Genomic DNA, 14055 nt, shown 5'->3' on the forward strand with positions numbered 1-14055 from the left:
AGGCTACCCAGACGGAATATAAGGTGTTGTTCCTCCAACCTGAGTGTGACTTCATCTTTACAGTAGAGGAGGCCGTGGATAGACATGTCAGAATGGGAATGGGATGTGGAATTAAAATGTGTGGCCACTGGGAGATCCTGCTTTCTCTGGCAGACAGAGCGTAGATGTTCAGCAAAGCGGTCTCCCAGTCTGCGTCGGGTCTCGCCAATATATAAAAGGCCACATCGGGAGCACCGGACGCAGTATATCACCCCAGTCGACTCATAAGTGAAGTGTTGCCTCACCTGGAAGGACTGTTTGGGGCCCTGAATGGTGGTAAGGGAGGAAGTGTAAGGGCATGTTTAGCACTTGTTCCGCTTACACGGGTAAGTGCCAGGAGGGAGAAAGGGGCTTCCCTTCCTCCACTATCAACTCTGCTCTTAAACGCATCTCCCCCATTTCACGTACATCTGCTCTCACTCCATCCTCCCGCCACCCCACTAGGAATAGGGTTCCCCTGGTCCTCACCTACAACCCCACCAGCCTCCGGGTCCAACATATTATTCTCCGTAACTTCCGCCACCTCCAACGGGATCCCACCACTAAGCACATCTTTCCCTCCCCTCCTCTCTCTGCATTCTGCAGGGATCGCTCCCTACGCAACTCCCTTGTCCATTCGTCCCCCCCATCCCTCCCCACTGATCTCCCTCCTGGCACTTATCCGTGTAAGCGGAACAAGTGCTACACATGCCCTTACACTTCCTCCCTCACCACCATTCAGGGCCCCAAACAGTCCTTCCAGGTGAGGCAACACTTCACCTGTGAGTCGACTGGGGTGATATACTGCATCCGGTGCTCCCGATGTGGCCTTTTATATATTGGCGAGACCCGACGCAGACTGGGAGACCGCTTTGCTGAACATCTACGCTCTGTCCGCCAGAGAAAGCAGGATCTCCCAGTGACCACACATTTTAATTCCACATCCCATTCCCATTCTGACATGTCTATCCACGGCCTCCTCTACTGTAAAGATGAAGTCACACTCAGGTTGGAGGAACAACACCTTATATTCCGTCTGGGTAGCCTCCAACCTGATGGCATGAACATCGACTTCTCTAACTTCCGCTAAGGCCCCACCTCCCCCTCGTACTCCATCTGTTACTTATTTTTATGCACGCATTCTTTCTCTCACTCTCCTTTTTCTCCCTCTGTCCCTCTGAATATACCCCTTGCCCATCCTCTGGGTTCCCCCCCCCTTGTCTTTCTTCCTGGACCTCCTGTCCCATGATCCTCTCTTATCCCCTTTTGCCTATCACCTGTCCAGCTCTTGGCTCCATCCCTCCCCCTCCTGTCTTCTCCTATCATTTTGGATCTCCCCCTTCCCCTCCAACTTTCAAATCCCTTACTCACTCTTCCTTCAGTTAGTCCTGACGAAGGGTCTCGGCCTGAAATGTCGACTGCACCTCTTCCTACAAATTCAATGGGATGGCAGGTTGGAGATATGTCTCTAATAACAGAGGTGTAAGGCTCTTCTTCCCTCCACCAGCCTGCAGGTCACCCTTGGGCAAGGAGTAGCACGTACTTAACCCCTGATCAGGGTCACGTGAAGCCATGGAAGCAGGTAGTGGATTCATGTGAGCAGCTGGTGCATATCACAAGCTCTGGTTATGTGACCACTGACACCAGGCAGACAATCTCTGAAGAGTGTTGATAATGGCTGGGGTCACCTGTCTTGTAAAGACACTGCCCAGAAGAAGGCAATGACAAACCACTTGTGTAGAAAAATTTGTCAAGAACAATTATGGTCATGGAAAGACCATGATCGTCCATGTCATACGACACAGCACATAATGATGATGATGATGAAAATTGAGTGGACAGCCAGAGACTTTTTCCCAGGCCGCCAATGACTTATACCTGAGAACATACTTTTAAGGTGACTGGAGGAAGGTTCGGTGAGATACCAGAGGTAGATGCCACAAAGATTGGTGGGTGCCTGGAGTGAACTGCTGGGGGTGGAGGTAGTGAGAGATACATAAAGGGCTCTTAGATAGGCACATGGTTGAAAGTAAAATGGAGGGTTATGGGTTAGATTGATGATAGAGTAGGTTTATATAAGTCAGGACAACATTGCGGGCTGAATGGCCTTTATTGTGCTGAACTGTTCTATGCTCTATTGTCTATACCTTTTCCAGACTTGCTAGAATGCATGCAGTGGAAGTTCAGGACCTTCTAGTGAGGCCCATCCTTCCTAAACCTGAAAAGATATAGTTTACACTGATGATAGGATGTCAAAGGTTATGGGGAGAATGCGGGAGAATGGGGCTGAGTGGGTGGCTCGGTAGAATAAATGCTTTACAGTACCAGTAACCCAGGTTCAATTCCTGCCACTGCCTGTAAGGAGTTTGTACATTCTACCTGTGACCGTGTGGATTTTCTCTGGGTGTTCCAATTCCCTCCCGCAATCCAAAGACATACCTGTTGGTAGGTTAATTGGTCGTTGTAAATTGTCCTGTGATTAGGTTAGGGTTAAATCGGGGATTGCTGGGTGGTGTGGCTCGAAGGGCTAGAATGGCCTATTTCACGCTACATCTCAATAAATAAATATTCAGCCATGATGGAATGGCAGAACAGATCTCAATGGGCCAAATGGCTTATGGTCTTATGGTGGAGGAATGGCCTTTATTAATGGAGCACGGGAAGGAATAATGATCAAAGGAAAAGTGACAATACCCTCAAAAAGATATCAGAATATTTCAAACTGTAACGAGCTGGACCTCTTTGGCATAAGACTTATCCTTTGGCAGCTTTCCCGGGGCAGCTTGGCAGACGGGTAGGACACAGAGCTTGTGGCCCAAATGGCACAATCAGGCCCTGAGGTTTGGCTATTGATGAACCCTTGAAGTTCCAGTGCCACGTGAACAGATGGAGCACTGGCCCGCCAGACTTTACACCTAAAGCTCCCTTTTCACATCAGGATTAAAACTGGTTCTGTGCATCCAAGTACAGAGTCTGTACTTGAACCTTAAAGGTACAGAATGGCACAGCACATAAAGAGGCCATTCAGCCTTTCACATCTGTGCTAGATCCCACAGAGAGACCGCATTAAAGAAAACCGCAGATGTTAAAAAGCTGAAATAAAAGCTGAAAATACAGGGAATACTCAGTAGGGCAGCTGATCTGCAAGAAAGGAAACAAAGCTAACATTTCAGACCTGCTGACAGATTTCCAGCATAAACAGAAGTCCTAGTGAAGAGTCTTGGCCTGAAACACTGACTGTTTATTCCTTTCCTTGAATGCTGCCTGACCTGCTTAGTTCCTCCAGCATTTTGGAAGTGTTACTCTCTTTACTTCCAGCATTTTGCTGTTTTACACCAATTGATTGCTGCTTACTGCCTGTTACACTACTGGTGTTTACGGCAGTAATGAAGGCCCTCCTTCTCTGGTGGTGTTCCGGACTTCCTTCATCACGTCAGTCGCTTCCTCTTGGTTTTCACTATGGTAGTCAGGTAGAGACTGAGGAACACCATCGTACTCAGATGAAGAAAGATTTTTCATTGCTGTTTCCATAATAATTTTGTTTTCCCGGTCAGGGTTTGAACCCTGAACTGAACCACCGAACCTGGAGGACTGGTGAACCACTGTTAGTCTAGCCTCTATCCTTTGACCAATTGATTGCACTCTAATATAATTTCCTCATTTGTTTTAATACCTACTTCTTTAATTATTTCCCCAATTCCCTTTCACAGACAATTACTGACTATCCATGCACTGCCCCATTTAACCACTCTCTCTATTGAAAGATTATTCTTTTATTTTGCCCCTGGTTCTTTTGCCAATCATTGGCTATCAACCCATCAGACACTGAAATTAAACTCTTTTCCTTTACTATTACCATCTTCATGATTCATGATTTTAATTATTTCTATAAAATTTCTGTCAATAATAAACTCCTGCTCAAAAGAGAACAATTCCAGCTTCTCCCAGTACCTCAACTCCCTCATCCCTGACATCTCTGAATTCCCGCTTCAACACCTTCATACCTTTATTAAGATCTTGGTTCTCGTCTTACTGCTGCCATCAGGAAGAAGGTGCAGGAGCCTGAGGCCTCACACCACCAGGTTGAGGGACAGCTACTACCCTTCAACTATCAGGCTAACCAGAGGGATAACTTCACACAACTTCACTCATCCCATCACAGAGCTGTTCCCACAACCTACGGACTCACTTTCAAGGACTCTTCATCTCATGTTCTCCATATTTATTTCTTTTGCATTATTATTATTATCATTTATTTTTTTCTCAGCTCAAGCTGGTAAAACCTGAGGTATGGGCATAGCCAAGCACACTAATTTCTCAATTGTTAGGAACTTTCAGACTAATCTAGTGGTGTTTACTATTGAGGCTTTCTGAAGATATGCATACATTTTGTTGTGTAGGCTTAATTGTTTAATGTTTGTTACTTCTTCTCCCTCTCTTTCTTTTTGTATTTGCACAGTTTGTTGTCTTTTGCACATTGTGTGTCCACCTTGTTAGTGCAGTCTTTCATAGATCCTATTATGGTTATTTGATTTATTGAGTCTGCCTGTGGGGCGGCACTGTAGCGTAGTAGTTAACACAACGCTTTACAGTACAAGTGACCTGGGTTCAATTCCCACTACTGCCTGAAAGGAGTTTGTACGTTCTCCCCATGACCACATAGGTTTCATCCGAGTGCTCTGGTTTCCTCCCACAGTCCAAAGACATATCAGTGGTAGGTTAATTGGTCATTGTAAATTGTCCTGTGATTGGGCTCAGATTAAATCGGGGTACTGCTGGGTGGTGCGGCCAATCCCACTCTGTATCTCAATAAATAAGTAAGTAAAATAAATCACTAGGTTGAAAATGGTGACATATATGTACTTTCATAATACGTTTACTGTGAACTTTGAATTTTCATTACAGTGTTCCATTTAGGGCAAAATCATTACTCTGCATTCTATTTCCTTAATGTTAACCTGCAGAATTCCATATGTGACATTGTTATCTGTCTAAGCATGTTCAGAAATTAGTGTACAAATCCTCCCAGATCCACAATTTTCCTCTTATGAAAATGTAATTGTGACGATCTATTAAAGAAAGCATTTGTTTAGATCAGGGCTTGTCAATCATTTTTTATGCCATGACCTGGTGCCATTAAGCAAGGGTTCCGTAGACCCAGGATGCGAAGCCCTGGTTAAGGGATGTCTCCAATGGTGATACAGGTGGGAGGATCCATGTGAGGTTGGAATACAAATTTGGAAAATGCATGGTCATGCATTTTGGTAGTAGAAATAAATGTGCAGACTATTTTCTAAACAGGGAGAAAATTCAGGAATCTGAGATGCAAAGGGACTTGGGAGTCCTTGTGCAGAACACCCTGAAGGTTAGCTTGCAGGTTGAGTCAGTGGTGAGGTCGGCAAATGCTTTGTTAGCATTAATTTCAAGAGGTCTAGAATACAAGAACAAGGATGTGATGCTGAGGCTTTATAAAGCACTGGTGAGGCCTCACCTTGAGTATTGTGAACAGTTTTAGACCCCTCATCTTCGAAAAGATGTGCTGGCATTGGAGAGGGTCCAGAAGTGGTTTACAAGGACGATTCCAGAAATGAAAGTACGAGTAATGTTTGATGGCTCTGGGTCTGTTCTTCTGGCATTTATAAGGATGAGGTGGTATTTCATTGAAACCTTTTGAATGTTGAAAGGTCTAGGCAGAGAGTAGATGTGGAAAGGATGTTTCCCATGGTGGAAGAGTCTAGGACAAGTAAGCCTCAGGAAAGGTGTCCTTTCAAAACAGAGATCCGGAAAAATTTCCTTAGCCACAGTGTGGTGAATTTGTGGAATTTGTTGCCACATGCAGCTGTGGAGGTCAGGTCGTTGGGTGTACTAAGGCAGATATTGATATGTTTTTGTTTGGATGTGGCATCAAAGGTTACGGGGAGAAGGCCAGGAACTGGGGTTGAGGAGGAGATTAAAAAAAAGGATCAGCCATGATTGAGTGGCGGAGCAGACTCGATAAACAATAGACAATAGGTGCAGGAGTAGGCCATTCGGCCCTTCGAGCCAGCACCGCCATTCACTGTGATCATGGCTGATCATCCACTATTAGTATCCAGTTCCTGCCTTATCCCTATAACCTTTGATTCCACTATCTTTAAGAGCTCTATCCATCCCTTTTTTGAAAGCATCCAGAGACTTGGCCTCCACTGCCTTCTGGGGCAGAGCATTCCATGTATCCACCATTCTCTGGGTGAAAAAGTTTTTCCTCAGCTCCGTTCTAAATGGTCTACCTCTAATTCTGTGGCCTCTGGTTCTGGACTCACCCATCAGCGGGAACATGCTTCCTGCCTGCAGCGTGTCCAATCCCTTAATAATCTTATATGTTTCAATAAGATCCCCTCTCAGCCTTCTAAATTCCAGAGTATACAAGCCCAGTCGCTCCAATGTTTGGACATATGACAGTCCCGCCATCCCGGGAATTAACCTTGTGAACCTACGCTGCACTCCCTCAATAGCAAGAATGTCCTTCCTCAAATTTGGAGACCAAAACTGCACACAGTACTCCAGGTGTGGTCTCACCAGGGCCCTGTACAGCTGCAGAAGGACCTCTTTGCTCTTATATTCAATTCCCCTTGTTATGAAGGCCAGCATGCCATTAGCTTTCTTCACTGCCTGCTGTACCTGCATGCTTGCTTTCAGTGACTGATGTACAAGAACACCTAGATCTCATTGTGCTTCCCCTTTTCCTAACTTGACTCGATGGGCTAGTTGGCCTAATTCTGCTCCTATGTCTTATGATTTTCTGGTCTTATGCTGTTTCAATTCAGTGAACCCGTCCTGGTACAGAATGGGGACAAGGGGACAAGGGACTGGCTGTATTTGAGTTTCTGTCAAATACTAAGGCACCATTTTAGGACTAGATCTGTTGGAATGCCTGGAAACTGTAACAAAGGCAGGTGCAAGGGACATAGTTTAGTTTAGAGATTCAGGACTTGAGACCCAATGAGCCTGTGTCACCCAACCATACCTCTGTGACCAATTTACCCACCAATCTGTACATTTTAGGAATGTGGTAGGAAATCAGATTAGCCAGAAAAACTCCCACTGAAACGGGGAGAGTGTATAAGCCCCTTACAGAGAGTGATGGAACCCAAGCTGCCAGCATTGTAATAATTTTGTACTAACCACTACACTACGGTGCCATCCTGAGTAGAGTGATAATGGCAACAAATTAGACATGCCTACAGAGAAGACTGCAAACCAATAAGTATTTGAATAACATTCTTGAAGTGTTAAAACTGCATTCATCACATTAAAACTTCTGCATGAAAGCAGCACTTCTGCATGAGCAGAATTATTAAGCTATACATTATTAAAAGCAAATACAATGAGTTTGTTGTGTGGGAAATTCTGCTGATAATTGGTGAGAAATTCAATCATGTGGAAATGTGTCCTGGCATTACAGTTCACTCGTAGTCCCTGCTGCTTTGGCCCAAGTTTGATTGCACCTAAAATTTGTATTCACCGATTGATTATCCTGTTTGGGCCAAGCAAAGGAGTTTATCATGTTGCTGCCTATCCATGAGTCACTATTAAATGATGACTTATAATAACTTAGGGTGGTGGGGTAGAGATATGTATGGTCAAGATGGCATCTGTGTGCAATACTCCTTTGGTCGACATCTTCTGGATAGATCATGGAACCTTTTTTTCTCTCCTTTTATGTTTTTTACGTTTATTTCTCATCTTGAATGTAATTCTGGATCTGTTGGAGACTGTGTTTTGCTGTTTGGAAATACATTTGGGTGCATCAGCACTCTGCAGTCTCTGAGATTCCAGGAGACAGAGGCAACGTGAGCGAATCTCGTGGCGAGAAGCCCGAAGGATGGCATGCAGTTCAATGTTTGACCCCATTTTGCTGATTATAGTTTCCATTGTTCGCCAATTAAAGTGCCGAGGGTGATCGAAACGTCAGGACGAGTGTGGAAGTTTGGAGATCGTTTGTGTGTTCCAGTCTCCGAGAGGATTCCAGGCGGCAGGGGCAGCGTGTGCGGACCTCGTGGTGGGCAGTCTTCAGGATGCCATGCAAGCCGATGTGTGGCTCCATTTCGCTGATCAAAGCTCCCATTGTTCCCTGACTAAAGTAATGGAAGGTGAGTGCAGAAGGTGAGCCTGTTGATTGATTACTCTGCTATTGAGACGGGAGAGTCTGCTGTTGCGGGGAGAGTTGCTTAGGTTTTTTCTGCATTTTGGATGTGGACTTGGATGAAAAAATCTTTTTTTCAGTCTTATAGTTTTTATATTGTGTTACTTCGCCCGATCTTCTCATTTTTTTTGTGCGTGAAATACATATCTGCCCGCGCCGCCCCCACCCGCCAGCTAGCCTGCAGATCACCCTTGGACAAGGGGTAGCACCTGCTTAGCCCCTCGATAGGGTCACATGAAGTCATGGGAGCAGGTGGTGGATGGTCATAAGAGAAGCTGGTGCATATCACAAGTCCTGGTTATGAAACCACTGACACCAGGCAATCTCTGAAGAGTATTAATAATGGCTGGTGTCTTCCGTCTTGTAAAAACACTCCCAGGAGAAAGCAATGGCAAACCACTTCTGTAGAAAAATTACCAAGAACTATCAAGGTCATGGGAAGACCATAATTGCCCACATCATACAACATGGCACATAATTAGTGAATCAGTTTCCTGGGAAAAGGTAGGAGAATGGGGTTGAGAAGGAAAATAAATCAGCCATGATGGAATAGCAGATCAGACTCAATGGACCGAATGACCGAATACTGGTCTTATGGTCTTCACCCCCTGAGAGGCTGAATATCTTCTATGTCCGATCTGATGTGCAGAACAAAGTGCTGGTAAGGAATGCAACCCTCCCTCCATGGGAGAAGACACTTTGTCTGGCTGAAGTTGAGACGAGGAAGACTTGTGGTTGAGCCCATTGGAGGATCAGCTATTCTGGATTGGGTTTTGTGCAATGATCCAGAATTCATTAGAGAACCTAAGATAAAAGAACCTTTAGGGGCAAGTGATCATAATATGATCAAATTCATCCTGAAATTTCAGAAGGAGAAGCCAGAGTTAAATGTATCAGTATTTCAGAGGAGTAAAGGGAATTACAGAGGTATGAGAGAAGAACTGATTGGAAAAGAACTTTGGCAGGGATGACAGCAGAGCAGCAATGGCTGGAATTTGTGGAAGCAATTTGGAAGGCAAGAGATATGTACAAAACAAAGAGGAAGAAATATTCTAAAGGAAAGATGACACAACCATGGCTAACAAGAGAAATTAAAGCCAACAAAAAGCCATATACAGGCATATAATAAAGCAAAAATTAGTGGGAAGTTAGAGAATTGAGGAGCTTTTAAAAATCAACAAAAAGCAACTAAAAGCTTGCCAATAATATTAAAGAAGATGCCAAAAATTTCTTCAGAGACATAAACTGTAAAAGAGAGGCAAAAGTAGATATCTGACCGCTGGAAAATGATACTGGAGAGGTAGTAATGGAGCACAACAAAATGGCGGAAGAACGTAATAAGTATTTTGCATCAGTCTTCATGGTGGAAGACACTAGCAGTATGGTCGAAGTTCCAAGTGTCAGGGGTCATGGTGCGTGAAGTTACATTAACTAGAGAGAAGTTTTTGAAAGAGATGTTTGAAGAGATCATAGAGGAATTAGTCATAGTCAGAGTCATAGTCATACGTTATTGATCCCGGGGGAAATTGGTTTTCGTTACAGTTGCACCATAAATAATAAATAGTAATAGAACCATAAATAGTTAAATAGTAATATGTAAATTATGAAATAAGTCCAGGACTAACCTATCGGCTCAGGGTGTCTGATCCTCCAAGGGAGGAGTTGTAAAGTTTGATGGCCACAGGCAGGAATGACTTCCTATGACGCTCTGTGCTGCATCTCGGTGGAATGAGTCTCTGGCTGAATGTACTCCTGTGCCCACCCAGTACATTATGTAGTGGATGGGAGACATTGACCAAGATGGCATGCAACTTAGATAGCATCCTCTTTTCAGACACCACTGTCAGAGAGTCCAGTTCCATCCCCACAACATCACTGGCCTTACGAATGAGTCTGTTGATTCTGTTGGTGTCTGCTACCCTCAGCCTGCTGCCCCAGCATACAACAGCAAACATGATAGCACTGGCCACCACAGACTCATAGAACATCCTCAGCATCGTCCGGCAGATGTTAAAGGACCTCAGTCTCCTCAGGAAATAGAGACGTCTCTGACCCTTCTTGTAGACAGCCTCCATGTTCTTTGACCAGTCCAGTTTATTGTCAATTCATATTCCCAGGTATTTGTAATCCTCCACCATGTCCACACTGACCCCCTGGATGGAAACAGGGGTCACCGTTACCTTAGCTCTCCTCAGGCCTACTACCAGCTCCTCAGTCTTTTTCACATTAAGCTGCAGATAATTCTGCTCACATCATGTGACAAAGTTTCCTACCGTAGCCCTGTACTCAGCCTCATCTCCCTTGCTGATGCATCCAACTATGGCAGAGTCATCAGAAAACTTCTGAAGATGACAAGACTCTGTGCAGTAGTTGAAGTCCGAGGTGTAAATGGTGAAGAGAAAGGGAGACAAGACAATCCCCTGTGGAGCCCCAGTGCTGCTGATCACTCTGTCGGACACACAGTGTTGCAAGCACACGTACTGTGGTCTGCCAGTCAGGTAATCAAGAATCCATGATACCAGGGAAGCATCCAATTAGCAAAGATCTTTCAAAAATCACTAGATTCTGGAATGGTTCCAGAGACTGAAAAATTGCAAATGTCACTTCATTCTTCAAGAAGGGCGAAAGGCAGAAGGAAGGAAACTGTAGGCCAGTTAGTCTGACCTCAGTGGTTGGGAAGATGTTGAAGTTAATTATTAAGGATGAGGTCTCCATGCCCTTGGAGGCTCATGATAAAATAGTCTGTATTCAGCATGGTTTCCTCAAGGGAAAATCATGCCTGACAAATCTGTTAGAATTCTTTGAAGAAATAGCAAGCAGGATAGACAAAGGAGAACTGGTTGATGTTGTGTACTTGGATTTTTAGAGGGCCTTTGACAAGGTGCCACATGCGAGGCTGCTTAACAAGCTATGAGCAATGGTATTACAGGAAAGATTCTAATATGGATAAAGCAGTAGCTGATTGGCAGGAGACAAAGAATGGGAATAAAGGGATCCTTTTCTGGATGGCTGCCGGTGACTAGTGGTGTTTCAATGGAGACTGTGTTGGGACCTAATCTTAGTTTTAGGCATCTTAGAAAGGATGTGCTGAAACTGGAGAGGGTTCAAGGGAGGCTTACAAAAATGATCCCAGGCTTGAATGGTTTGTCATATGAAGAATATTTGATGCTCTGGACCCGTATTCACTAGAATACAGAAGAATGAGGGGTGACCTGATTGAAACCTTTCGAACAGTGAAAGGCCTTGATAGCGTGGATGTGGAGAGGAAGTTTCCTGTGGTGCGAGTTCCATGTCGCACCTACCATCTAATGTCATCCAGCTTCCTAAGTAGCAAAAGTTCTGTAGTTGTTTTATGTCTTCCCCATTTATTCTCAGCCTGCAGATAGGATTCTCCTTCTTTTTGGATATCACCATACATTCTGTCTTTTTGCAATTGATAGATAGACCCATTTTTCCACTTTCTTCAACAATTATATCAATTAAGTTTTGTAGTTCTTCCTCCGTACTTGCAATTAACACAGTGCCATCTGCATATCTGAAATTATCGATGTTTTCACCGCCAACCTTGTTTCCCAAGATGTCTCTTATTTTTTGTAATATTGTTTCACTGTACACATTAAATAAATCAGGGGAGAAATCACACCCTTGTCCAACGCCTCTCCTGATTTTCGTAAACTGACTCACTTCTCCATCTATTCTTGCAGCGGCAGTTTGTTCTCAGTACAGATTTCTGATTAGGCGGAGGTCTTTCCAATCTAGATCTGGAGTTTTCTGTAATATTTCAAATAACTTATTGTGCTTCACTTTATCAAATGCTTTTGTGTAGTGAATGTAGCCCCCCTGGCCAGCCTCAGGGTCGCTCAGCTCACTGTCGTCTAGGGAAACAGCTGTCGGTCCCGCCAAACTGGGTAATTAGTTTGTGTGGATGCTGTGTGATGTACCCCACCCCGCCCAAATAACAGACAATACAGCAGATACGATTAAATGATTTACATTTTATAGATATTACTGGAACTATATAATTAACAGAGAATAAAATAAAAAAGGAAAATAAAAGGCGCCACATTTATCAAAGTTCAATCTCTTCGTGCACAAACAGTTGGAGCTCGGGACCCTCCTTCTTCACCCTGCGACCCCTCGGACCACCTCGACCTGCCACCTGGGACCAACAACGGTGGTCGACCAGACGCTCCACACAAGTCTATCTCCGTCTCCTCTCCTCGCCGAACACCCTGGACCTCGGACTCCTGCTCCGCGCATCACACTAACTTACACACACACTAGAAAAAAATAATATGGACACCCATTGGCTCATTTTCCCTCTTATCAAAACAAACTGCTAGCGGGAGGACTTTCTCAGCATTTAACATAACAAAGAAGCCAGTTTAATTATTACATAACAAAGAAGCCATTTTAATTAGCCTACGCAGTTAATGTAAAAGAAGAAACCCCTTACATGGATAAAACAAAAAAACAAATCTTTTTGCACTTGAATAGCTCATTCTGATAGTATCCTTAACATCAATATTGCATTTCTTGTACCTTTGTCTTTCACAAAACCACATTGTTCTTTGCCTATTTCAGCTTGTATCTTACTTTTAGCTCTTGTCATCAAAATTCTTAGAAGTATCTTGGTGATATGACTCATTAAACTTATGATCCTATGTAGTTCACATTCTATTGCTCCAGATTTCTTAGGAAGAGTGATAAATACTGATTTCTTTCATCTCTTCTGGTATTATTCCAGTCTCATAAATGTCATTGATTAAATCAGTAAGTTTTTCAAGTCCATAATCTTCAAGGGTGATAATTTGTTCTATTACTAATTCATCAGGACCTGCTGCCTTTCCTTTCTTCATCTTATTTATTGCATTACGAACTTCAGATTTTAAAATACTTGGACCTTCAATGTTTTTCTCAATTTCTGGTTTTACATCTTGATCGTCTTCAAACAATTCCTTGAATATACTCAGTCCATCTGTTCATAATCTCATCTTTTTCCATTGTAATGGTACCGTCCTTTGCTTTCAAATATCCGCCTGAGAACAGAAGAGCTTTTTACCAGCGATATTCTTGATTTGTTGATGTAACCTTTTTGGATCAGTAATAGGGATTTTTTCTATTTGCTCACATTCCTGGTTTAACCATTCTTCTTTGGCTTTTTGACATAAGCTTTTAACTTTTTTATTTAAGGACTTATATTCTATAGAATTTGCTCTCTTCAGTCTCCTTTCTTCCATTAGATTTTTGATTTCATCTGTCATCCATTTATTCTGTGTGTGTTTTTTCTTTTTTAGGAATCACTAACTTTGCTGATCCTACCAAGGCACTCTTTAGTGAGTTAAATTTCATTTCTACATGATTGCTATCATCTTCAACCGATTATATTTCTAGACTTTGAAATCTATTCCTTACTTCAATTGTAAATTTGTGTCCTAAGTTTTCTTCTTTAATTAATTGCAAGTAGTCAAGGGATTGTTCAGGTTTATGCTTCTTTAGTTTTTTAAGTTTTACTTTTACATGACATACTACTGGGTTATGGTCACTATTACAGTCTGCACCTGGATATGTTTTTCATTGAGTCACTGAGTTTCTAATTCTTTGGTTTACAGTAATAAAGTCAATTTGATTTCTAGTGTTGTCACCTGGACTTTTCCAGCTCCACAAGTGTCTTGGATGGTTTTTAAAGTAGGTATTCATAATGACCTGATTATTCATCTTGCACCATTCTACCCATTTAATATATGGTCCAATAAAGAAGTTTATAGTTGAGAGAGAAGTTGATTAAGTTGTGGATATTGATGAAGATTGTTGAAGGATGCAGCAGCATATAGAACCGTTGGAAAAATAGC

The sequence above is a fragment of the Mobula birostris genome, chromosome 2 (assembly GCF_030028105.1).
Source record: "Mobula birostris isolate sMobBir1 chromosome 2, sMobBir1.hap1, whole genome shotgun sequence".
NCBI classification, from domain to species: Eukaryota; Metazoa; Chordata; class Chondrichthyes; order Myliobatiformes; family Myliobatidae; genus Mobula; species Mobula birostris.